Genomic DNA, 12,141 nt, shown 5'->3' with positions numbered 1-12,141 from the left:
AGCTTCCGACTTCGGCTCAGGTCATGATCTCATGGTCTGTGGGTTCGAGCCCCACGTCGGGCTCTGTGCTGACAGCTCGGAGCCTGGAGCCTGCTTCAGATTCTGTGTCTGCCTCTCTCTCTGACCCTCCCCTGTTCATGCTCTGTCTCTGTCTCAAAAATAAATGAACATTAAAAAAAAAATTCATCTTTCATTTATTTGTACCTTTTATTTGTGTAACACAAAAAATTTATTTTCTAATTATTTAGTGTATATTTCATCTTCCAATCTCCTTGAGAACTAGAGGTGTCTTCTATTTCTATATTCAGTTCACAAGTGCCAAAATGATGCAAACTGCAAACCTTAATAAAAAGAACAGGCTCACTAGAGGGCACCCTTCACCAAAAAGTAAAAATCCAAATATTTTCTTTGACTATTGCATCAAAGTATGGTGTGAATCGCATATTCAACCTAATTAACAAATAAAAACTATGAAATCAAAATAACATTTCCTCTTTTTTGAAGCTGCTTTATCCTGATATCTACTGCTTTAATGTAATGGTTAAAAATAGCAGAAATGAACCATAAACACCATAAAAATTCTCTGGCAATTCTAGGCTCATAATAATTTTTGGAGGTCCTAGAAAAGATACCAACATAAACATATCCGAAGTAAAAACAAGAACTTGGGGCACCTGGGTGGCTCAGTCAGTTAAGCATCCAACTCTTTTAATTTTGGCTCAGGTCATGATCTCACTGTTCCTAGGATCAAACCCTGCATTGGGCTCTGTGCTGACAGCAGGGAGTCTGCTTGGGATTCTCTCTCTCCTCTCTCTTTGCCCCCCCTCGCCTCCGTCCTCGCTCATGAACACGCTTACACACTCTAACACGCTTACACACTCTCACTCTCTTAAAATAAACATTTTTAAATAAAAAGTAACAGTAAAAACAAGACCTTTACTAAAATGTACAATATATTAAAAATGAAAGCCAGATGTATTTAATTTGAACTTTGGAAGAAAGCATTCAGAACTATGCATTTAAAAAATAAATATATACTAACTAGTATTAATTTGATTTTTATAATGTGTTTTTCAAAAGACAAAAAAAAATTGCCAAGTAAGTGTAATTCGTAAGTAGTATGGAGGAAAACAGAAACATGGGTACCCTGATATAAGGCTGATCCAAATTCACATTGATCCTGACCATACAATCCACTGCTGTACAGAGAAAGTCACAGCTTTGCAGAAAAACAGTAAGTTGAGAAAAACAATTCTGTGTCCACTCAAAAACAGAATGTAAGTAACAGAAATAAATAAATAAATAAATAAATAAAAATAAGCTTTTACCTTTGTATTAGTGTTTTGCAATCTACAAAGCCATTTTGCACAGTACATCATTGCATTTGATTCCAAGAACCCTTGGGAAGTAGACAGGGTTTTATTTCTATCTCACAGATGAAGGAACTGAAATTTTGAGAAGTTAAAGGATTTGCTCAACACCATGTCCCTACTTTTTAGGCCAGAGCCAGGTATACAACCCAAGTCTTGGACTTATAAGAAGTGTTGGAAACTATTGGTACAAAAAAGGTAAAAGCAGCTCACTGCACACAAATCACTATCCGATTACTGAAATTATTTACCTTAAATCTGTCAGTTAAATATTCATTGCTCATTCCCAGAGTACCTTTCTTATTATCAATCATGACAATGCCTCTATTAACTTAGTCTGTCAAAATTAAGCTCCTTTATAATAAGGTTGGCCATACCCAGGCATCAACAATACATACACACACTCTCAGAAACCACACAAAAACTAGTTGCCTGCCTTCACATTCAGACATGAAAGCAAAAAAACACACCGTTGTACACAGATTCTATTAGGCCTGGTCTACCAAACTGAAAAGAACCAGCCCTTCTAGTAAGACAGGCCTAAAAGCAAACCTGATTTATGTTCTTTTTACCATAGGAATGAATGAAAGTATAGGAATGAAAGGGGTAGGTAGGCAAAGTTGGTGGTATTTTGTTTTTTCCATCATTTAAAACTGAAAAAAGGTATGGAGAAGATATAAGGTCAGGGATTTTGCTTGCATCAAGCAGCCCCTTAAAGTTACCAGAGCCCTGTATCTATCTGGGAGCTGCAGAGGAATAAGCGACCTACATCACTTTTTTTGTGAGTTAATTTCAGTATCTGAGCCTCCTCTGACCTAGCACAAGTTTAAAATACAGTACCTTCCCTCCCTGAGTACAGCCCTGGTCATATTCCTTAGTGTTCCAAATCTTAATGTAAACCTTTCCATTTACTTTTAAGTTAAAATTTAATACAGCTTTTACACTACATCTTTAATTATCTGATATTCTAAATTAGAAGGCAAAACATAATGATTAAGAGTACAGATAGGCTCTGGGGTAGGCGCCTGGGTGCCTCAGTTGGTTAAGCGTCCAACTCTAGATTTCAGCTTAGGTCATGATCGCACAGTTTGTGTGCTCGAGCCCCACATTCGGCTCCATGCTGGCAGTGTGGAGCCTGTTTGGGATTCTCTTTCTTTCCCTCTCTCAGACTCTCCCCAGCTTTCTCTCTCTATCTCAAAGTAAATAAAGTTAAAAAAAAAAAAAAAAAAGTATAGATAGGCTCAGAGGCCAAATGGCCTATGTTCACATCAAGCTCCACCACTTACTATGTGCCTGGAGCTAATGACCTAATCTATCTCTACCCCAATTTCTTTATCTATAGAATAGGTATGTAATAATGGTACCTCATTTGCTTTTTGTGAAGATTAAATAATACATTTAAGTGTTTAAAAAACAGGCACACAGTAAATGTTCAATAGATGTTAGCTATTACCTATTATCTACATGATTACTTTTGCTTTGGGAACAAAGAACCTAAAAAATTATTTTAGAATTAATATCATTGTTTATAGAATTTGATAAAAATAAGAACCACTCTAAAGGTACAATAATAAGGAAATAATTAAACAGGATGAAAATTTTATACAATGCAATTGGAACCTCATTTAACAAATATTTAATACTCAAAATTTAACATGTTGAATAGCAGAAATCCTTTCAATAAACATTCAACAAATAAAAAATATTTGTCATTTCTAATCTAAGAATTAACTAGAATTAATGTCAATTGTGATTGTTCTTCTGTAGTAGGAAACAAGTGTTTTTTTCACCTCTCTATTCTTCTATATTTAAGTTTTCTATAAAACAAAAAGGGGTTTGCTTTTCATTAATTCAGTTCAAAAAGTATTTATTGAAAGTCTGCTGTACCCAAGGCATTATACTATGTAACATGGTCGAAACTAATCAGGTATGTGTTGACAATCATAGGCCTCAGGGACAATTTCATTAGACCTGCATTTAAGATGTTTGTTTAAAATATACATACTAAAACATATATTCACAAACAACTAAATAACATTGTACAGCATTTAAAAAGTCCATGGCGTAAGAATTCAGACACAAGAAAAAAATACATATATATATATATATATATGAATATACAAATATATCCACCTATAATGCTGTGTTCTAAGATGCAAAGATTTCATGGAGGAGGTTAGACCTAAAATGAGAATTGAACGATAGGTAATATGTGAGTAGGTGGAGAAATAAAGACAGGGTAATCAATCATGGTAAACATAGGCAGAAAAGAACATGGCACTGTGAAAAAGGCAAACAGTTTAACTAATTTGAAGGATGTACTAAGTAGTAGGAATTCTTTTTTTTTTTAATTTTTTTAAATGTTTATTTATTTTTGAGAGACACACACAGTGTGAGCAGGGGAGGGCAGAGAGAGAGGGAGACACAGAATCTGAAGCAGGCTCCAGACTCTGAGCTGTCAGCACAGAGCCCGACGTGGGGCTTGAACTCATGAACCACGAGATCATGACCTCAGCCAAAGTGGGAGGATTAACCGACTGAGGCACCCAGACACCCCTAAGTAGTGGGAATTCTATTATAACTCTTAGATCAGTTAATCTTTATTTGGACAGTGGCCTGGGAGTGACCAGATCCTCCTCTATGATTTTGATCAAAGTTGGATCTTCTCCCCAAAAAAGTTCGCAAACACAACTGTAATAGACACTTTCTCTCCGAGAACTGATGACCAACTACAAAGTTGGAAAAGCAATATAGCGTCTTCCATTCACAGGTACATTGCCCCAGAGGGGTACAACTGATCCAAACTGGTTCAATCAGATACACTCTTTCATGAATTCTGAATTGGAATTCAGAGACAGTCAGCTATATGTACCAACTGACACATGGAAGCTGTAGGTGGTCATCCCCCACTAACTGCAGAGAGGAGAGAAAGCTCCACTTCAGAGGAAAATGAAGACAGAGAGAAGCAGGAAGGAGAAAGAAACAGTCTTCTACCTCTTTGTCTTTTAAGAAGCATGTCTGTCTTAAGAATTTTGTGAGATACCCAGAAAGCTTTCATTCTTTTTTTTCCAGATTTCCTCAAGCTAACTCAATTTGGTTTGGTACCTACAACAACGACAAATCCCTAAGACGCCTATCCTTGCACACATTTCACACATACACAAGCATTTCTTAAAATTATAAGGGGTTTAAAAACCCCCTCATCTGACCCACACACTAGAGTACATCTTCCCAACTGAATAGGTTATAGACATATATAATGATCATCTCTCAATCTAACTTTCTGGTTGTGCCATGACATAAAAAATGTGGGAAGCATTACCACAAAATAATCCATAAATAAGGGTCCCAGAAAGGCATAGGTTAAGTTAATAGACACCTGAGGAAATGAACATGTTCACATGTCAAACGGGGTGGGGGGAGGAGGAGGAAGAGAAAGAGGGGCAGGAGGAAGAGGAGGAGGAGGAGGTGAGGGAAGAGAAGGTGGAAGAGGAGGATCAGCAGCTGCCACCACCATGTAGCTTTTACACAGTACTTTTAATTTTTCCAAAACATCCACAACACTGTACAGCTAAGTAAAGAATTTGGGATATGCTAAGTATCTTAAAATACCACTGTCAGGTAGCTAAACCAAGTAGGTATCCTGAATATCCAAAGCAAGTGAGTTTCTAGCAACTCCAGAAGAAAAAAAAAAAAAAAGTATAAACACAGAATCCAATTCCTTGCATCACAGAATACTGAAAAAGATTTCTTATTTACAAAATATTCACCTTCTGTGTTATTTTCCCATGAAACATTTCATCTAGTTTCCACATGCATTCTTAGAATGCTTTACAAAATAATGCTCAGGTGCTTCCTCTTAATTCAACTGGAGACATTCAATTGATATTCTGTCAAACAATTTTTTAAATGACAAAGTTGACAGACCATAATTTTTTTAAAAAAGGATACAACCATATCTTAAAGGATTATACAACCTGTCAAAGCATCAAGATCAGGCAAAGGCAAAAAATACAGGATGACGTTCCCTCTATTTCTGATTTTGAATTTTATTTGCCTTGTTTCCCTCCATATGCAATTTCTGTGACTGGTTCTCACTAACAGTATCCTGTTCCCATGCATAGGCAAGAGCCTAGTACAGTCTGTTAGTTAACGTTACTTCTTATAACTAGGGTCAACATTCTATAACATTGACATTAACGCTTACTGTTAATTCTGGGTAACAACAAAGTGCAATGCTAATCGCTAATGGACATCCTCTAGAGTGCAACCTAAATTGATAATCGGCTAACACAGATTTGCAATAGACTTCCTCCTTCCTGTTTTTACACTCCTGACCAGAGATGTCTCTTCCTGTTGACTTGTGTTACTTGGTAAAATGCAAAAGATGAGAAATGGAAACACCCAATACATACAAAATTGTATTTGTCCTCTAGGATTACAAATTGAAATGCTAAACAAATTTTAACTGAAAATGCTTAAAGCAGATTAATGACTGCAGATGTAGACTGCTTTCTTAGACTTTGGAAAGTCAAACAAAATATGTTAAACTGTCTAAAGCAGATCTAATGTGATGTCTGCCTAATAGCTTAAAAGATAATCTATATACTGGAGAGTACTATGCTAAGTGAAGTCAGAGAAAGACAAATACCACATGATTTCACTTATATGTGGAATCTAAAAAACAAATGAATAAACAAACAAAAAGCAGAATCAAATCTATACTTTTATACATATACAGAACAAACTGAGAGTTGCCAGAGGGGAAGGGGGGAAGGAGGAGGGGCAAAATGGGTAAAGGAGAGTAGGAGATACAGGCTGCCAGTTATGGAATGAATGAGTCATGGGAATGAAAGGTACAACATAGGGAATACAGTCAATGGTACTGTAATAGCATTGTATGGTGACAGATGGTAGCTACCCTTGTAAACATAGCATAAGCATAGAAATGTTGACTCGGATGCTGCACACATTAAACTAATATGTCAACTATACTCAAATAATGATAATGACAAAAAACTTTTTAAATTAAAAAATAGGTAGAATCACTGGGAACCCCCTGAAAAAGGAGCAATGAGGTGAAGGTAGCCCCACCAAATAAAACAATAAAGTCTCTATAATTGAAAGTATGAATAGACATACAGACAATGAACAGAATGAAGAATCAAGAGAAAGACCCACCACATATGAAAATTCAATAAATGATAATGGCAGCATCTCAAATCAAGGTGAAAAAAATATGTTTTTTAAATAAAAAGTGTTAGGATAGTTGGACTGCCATACAAAAAAAATTTTTTTTTAGGTAAAACCAGGGCACCTGGCTGGCTCAGTTGGAAGAGCGCAAGACTCGTGATCTCAAGGTCATGAGTTTGAGCCCCATGCTGGGTGTAGAGATTACTTAAATAAATAAATAAACTTAAAAAAAAAAAAAGATAAAACCTGGAGCCATTCATTATACCATACCCAAAGAAAATTAAAAAAAAAAAAAAAAAACAGAAATGTAAAGGTAAAAAATAAACCATACAAATACCAAAAGAAAACATAAGTAGATTTCTCTATAACCTGGTACTACGGAAAACTCTCCTATGGCTCAAAATCTAGAAGAAAAAGATTGATAAATTTCATTTTCATAAAAATTAAAACCTTTGACATGGCAAAAAAAAAAAAGGCAAGCATAGTAAAAAAACAAAATGAATAAAAAAAGATTTCCAATAATGGCAAAAAAAATTGTGAAAAATTTTGAAGTGGATGAAAAGGATTACTCTTACACATTTTCTGTGCCTTTCACTGTCTGGCCTATTTTACATCTCTATACATTGTGGAACTGATAGTAAAGCAAGTTATTCTTGTTCATGGAAATACAAAACATTTCAACCTATGGAATGCAAGTAATTACTGCCCTGCAGATAGTCACCACTTATGTCTCTATTTATAAATCTATTTCAGCATTCCCAAATGCCTGTACTGTTTTCTGCCATTGTTTTTGAAACCGTTGTTAATGCCTTATTAGATCCCTCAATAATTAACAAGTTAAATAAAACCTTTGACATGTATTAATTTTATATCTGTATGAGAGTCATGATTTTATCTTTTTTGAAAACTCTCTTTTAAGTTTTGGAAGTTTCACCAAAGTGCCCAGTGGATTCGCCTGACACAGTCAGGAAACTGGACTGCCAGAGAATTGTACCTCACGAGCTGCCTAAGCTTAGGCACCTCTTTTCTTGGATCCCAGAAGTAAAACCCAAGTGGAAATACACATTTAACTTTGCTGACTCTTACTTCTCTGCTTGTTGTTACCGCTTCTTCTCCACAGATTGTATGTTTGGTTTGATTTTTAATTACTGCGTGGCCAATACATTATTACCCTAAGTGCTAACAATGACTAAGAATTTGGTTTCATGGCTTAACCATTTATTTGGTGATCCCAAACATGGATGACAGAGATCTCTTGGGTAAAAGATAAAAGACACACTCTGGCTTGATAATCTTTTTTTGTCTATTTAGAATTTTATGCCCACCAAGAATAAGTTTTTGGTATCTGGACCAGTGAGGTTTTTTGTTTGTTTTTAAGCTCCACAATTCATGTCTCTAGACCGGTAGGTGAAATCATAGACACAAAGCTATAAAGCTCTGTATCTGCAGTTCAGAAAGTTTTACCTCTCATTAAAGGAACTCTGTTTTCACTGGCTCAGTGGTTAAAAATAATAATAAGTACTTGTATAAATAGATTATAAAACTCCCAGAAAACAAGTAAATTAAACTTCTTATAGTTTATTTAAATGTGTTAGACTTAATAAATTATTCTTACAGGAATTAACTCAGAAATATTTTTAAATTTTTTCATTTTTATTTTTTTAAGTAGACTCCATGCCCAACATGGGGCATGAACTAAAGACCCTGAGATCAAGAGTCACATGTTCTACCGACCCAGCCAGCCAGGTGGCCCTAAGAAACATTTAAAAAGTCCAAGTTCACATAAGTAAAGTACAACTTTGATACAAGTCTAGTTTAATAACTCTGCTTTAAGAAAAAAGCTATTTATTTTCTCTGATTGATCATTTTATTCTACTTAGGTTTGTTTTTCCTAAATGCATAAACATTTACTTTTCAGATAAGCTAACATTAGCCTATATAAATATTTTATTTAAATAGCTAAAATGTAAATTTGTGTTCAACTAAGTTGAATCATTGTTCTGACAAACTTTTTATTACAACATGTATTGACACTGATTTCCAAGATCTTTTAGGTAGCTTATAACTTTGATATTAAGGGGCACCTGGCTGGCTCAATTGGAAGAGCATGTGACTCTTGATCTCAGTGGCGTGAGTTAAACTAATAACCATTGGTCATCTAATTTTTTTAAATGGTAGAATTTTAGAAGAGGGATTACTACCCATAATTTACTCTATATACTGTTTCTTATTTTTATAGACAAGCTATATTTGCTATAGACAAGCTATATTTGGAGGACGTGCTAATAAAAGTGTTCATTTTTGCCACTTTAAGAAGGTATAAAAGGGACATTAGTGTCTGCAGGGAGTTGTACTGGGTGTGCCCATGAGCTTTGCTAGTCTGATAAAATGCTGGTTGTATGTAACAGACAGTTCTCAATGTTCCACCTCAGTGTTTCAATGTGAAATGTAAATTAAATATAGTTTTGGTTAAAAGTTTAAATCATTACCAGGGGCGCCTGGGTGGCTCAGTCGGTTGAGCGTCTGACCTCAGCTCAGGTCATGATCTCACAGCTCATGAGTTCGAGCCCCGCATCAGACTCTGTGCTTACAGCTTGGAGCCTGGAGCCTGCTTCTGATACTGTGCCTCCCTCTCCCTCCCTCCCTCCCTCTCTCTCTCTCAAAAATAAACAAACATTACAATTTTTTTAAAAATAATAAAATAAAATGAAATTTTGCAACATTTGCTCAATTTTATTGGGTTTGCTTCCTTGGTTTACCAGTTAATGACATGCTTATAATATGAAAGGTTATTCTTTATCTTCCGTACAATTTGCCTAGGTAGCAGCAGTGGGTCTATTTTGCCAAAATAATTTTCTGTTCTTCACATGGACTTTATTATATTCTTGATTATTTAATAAATAATTTTCCTCTCACTTATGAAAGAACTAAGGTTCTTTACAATCAAGTTACCTATGTTTATTTTTTAAATACTTCACTTTCACTTTAATTAAATAAGTACCCAAGTATTGCTTCTCAGACAATATCTGGTAACTGTTTTGATTTTATTTTCTTTTATTTATTTATTTATTTATTTATTTATTTATTTATTTCTGAGACAGGGACAGAGCATGAGTGGGGGAGGGGCAGAGACAGAGGGAGACACAGAATCAGAAGCAGGCTCCAGGCTCTGAGCTGTCAGCACAGAGCCCGACGCGGGGAGGGGCTCGAACTCACAAACCATGAGATCATGACCCGAGCTGAAGTCAGTCGCTCAACTGACTGAGCCACCCAGGCGCCCCAGTTTTGATTTTGTTTTCTAAAATTTGGAGCCTAAATAAAGAAAAAAAATAAAACTTTCAAGATATGTTTTACACCTAAAACTGTCTTTGAGATTTCCCAGAGCAACTCTGTAAGAGCATAGTTAGTTGTTTACTTTCAACTTACAAAAAGATATGCTAGAAATAATTAGGTTTGTTGTACTACTGTAGTAAAACTTGCACTGGAAAAGTCAAATTAGAAGAGATGCTCAGCCTTCCTACATTAAATTTGTATAGGTAAAAAGTGTCATAATACAAACATTTCTGAAATTGTGCTCTTTATGGGAAGTCCCTAAAGATTTGTCAGTTTGCTAGCTGTGATTATGTTTCCACTAGCCAAAAATGTTTAAAATAGTAATGCACTGTACATTACAGAAAATTTCACCATTCCAATATTAGTTATAGTAATAAGTTAAACATAACCATTAAGTCTAACATGGATAGTTTTTGTTTTACTCTGATGCTTGCCTAAATTACCTCTGCTAAAAGCTGTAAGTCAGAGTTTGCGTCTTCAATAATGAAGGACAGTATTACAGCCTCATGTCAAATTACTGATATTCCATAAAATACACTTTTTTTTAAGTTAAACACAGAATAACTATATGACCCAGCAATGCCATTCTTAGGTATATACAAAAAAAAAAAATATTGAAACCAGTATTCAAACAAAACCTTGTACACGAATGTTCACAGCATATTCGTAACACCCAAAAGACAGAAACAATCCAAATGTTCATCAATTGATGAATGGATACACAAAATGTGGAATAGCCATACCACAAAATATTGGTCAGTCTTAAAAAAGAAAGAGGTATTGATACATGCTACAACACTGACGAATCCCCAAAACATCATGGAGTGAAAGAAGCCAAACAGAAAGTCACATATTATATGCTTCTATTTAAATGAAATATCCAGAATAAGTAAATCCACACAGAGACAAAGCAGAATAGTGGTTGCCAGGGGCTAAAAGAAGAGGAGGAATGGGGAATGACTGCTTATTCCTTCTGCAATAATGAAAGTTTTGGAATTAGACAGAGGTGATGGTTATACTTTGTTAATGTACTATAAATTCAGTACTAAATGTCACTGAATTAAACCTTTAAAAATAGCTTATTTTGTTTTGTGAAATTTACTACTATTAAAAACAAGAAGCTTCCAGAACTCACAAAGCTGTTTCCTAGTAAAACAACCATACTTAGTAAAAATTATTTAAAACAAACAAACAAAAAAAATTCTAAAGTCTCTGGAGGTTGTTCTAAGAGCATACAGCAAATGAAGAAACATTTATTCAAGAAAATCTACTAAACGCTTAATAAGAACAGTAAGTCTGTGGCCCTTGAACCATGACCCACATCCTTCCTCTGTAACCCCCAGCTCAGCATGAAAGAAGCTTCCATCCTGGGTGGGTGTGGCTAAGAAGGCAGGGTTTCCTCTCCCCCTAGGTTTCAGTCAAGGGTGGAAAAAAAGGACAGACATCCAGCATTTCCCATCCTCCCTCCCACCAACTTTGTGTTCCAGGTAAGTGTGGCCAAGAAGGTTGGGGGCTCCCTTCTTCTACCCAGTCTCCCTTCCTCCACTCAGCCCCCTGAAAGGGTCACAGAACGCAGCCAGGAATATTAGGCTCCTAAATGCCTCACTACAGCTCACTCACAGGACAGAGGCTCTGAGCACACCAGAATTTACTCCCATATCCAGAGTCCTGCTCTTAAAGCAAGGGTGTCTAAGAGAACCAAGCCACTGTTCCTAACCCAGCTTTGGAGAAGTGGCTCCCACAGGGAGATACAGGAGGTAAGTGCAGACAGCTGCAAAGCTCTCCCCAAAGAAAGCGACTTTATCTAAAACAGAGTGTAGAGAAGTTCAAACATAAGGGCACTCTTGAAAACAATGGCGATTTTGGTAGCACACAATTGAAAAAGGAGACTCACAGGTCACCTAGTTTACCAAAGAGAACTATGGAAAGAAAAGATTGAGAGCCCTCCTGCAGTCAAAACACATCTCAGACACTGGCCTGAAAAACCTCCACTGCACTCAAACACATATTTGTACAACATGCTCATAGCAGCATTATTCATAACAACCAAAAGATGGAACCAATACTAGTATGTATTGATGAATGATAAACAAAAAATAATGTATACATGCAATGCAGTATTAGCCAGCCTTAAAAGGAAGGAAATTCTCACACATGCTACAACATGGATGAATCCTGAAGGCATTATGCTAAGTGAAACAAGTCAGTCACAAAAGGACAAATATTATATGATTCCATATATATG

At 35.8% G+C, this 12,141-nt stretch overlaps 1 protein-coding gene across 8 annotated transcripts in view; it reads right to left on the bottom strand.

Annotated features, from left to right (window-relative positions):
- Positions 1-12,141, bottom strand: part of EXOC6 (exocyst complex component 6) — a 296,860-nt gene that overhangs the window by 182,802 nt on the left and 101,917 nt on the right. The window lies entirely within an intron of this gene.

The sequence above is a fragment of the Panthera leo genome, chromosome D2, assembly GCF_018350215.1.
Source record: "Panthera leo isolate Ple1 chromosome D2, P.leo_Ple1_pat1.1, whole genome shotgun sequence".
In the NCBI taxonomy this organism is placed as follows: Eukaryota; Metazoa; Chordata; class Mammalia; order Carnivora; family Felidae; genus Panthera; species Panthera leo.
This window is presented reverse-complemented; position numbering and strand designations above follow the sequence as displayed.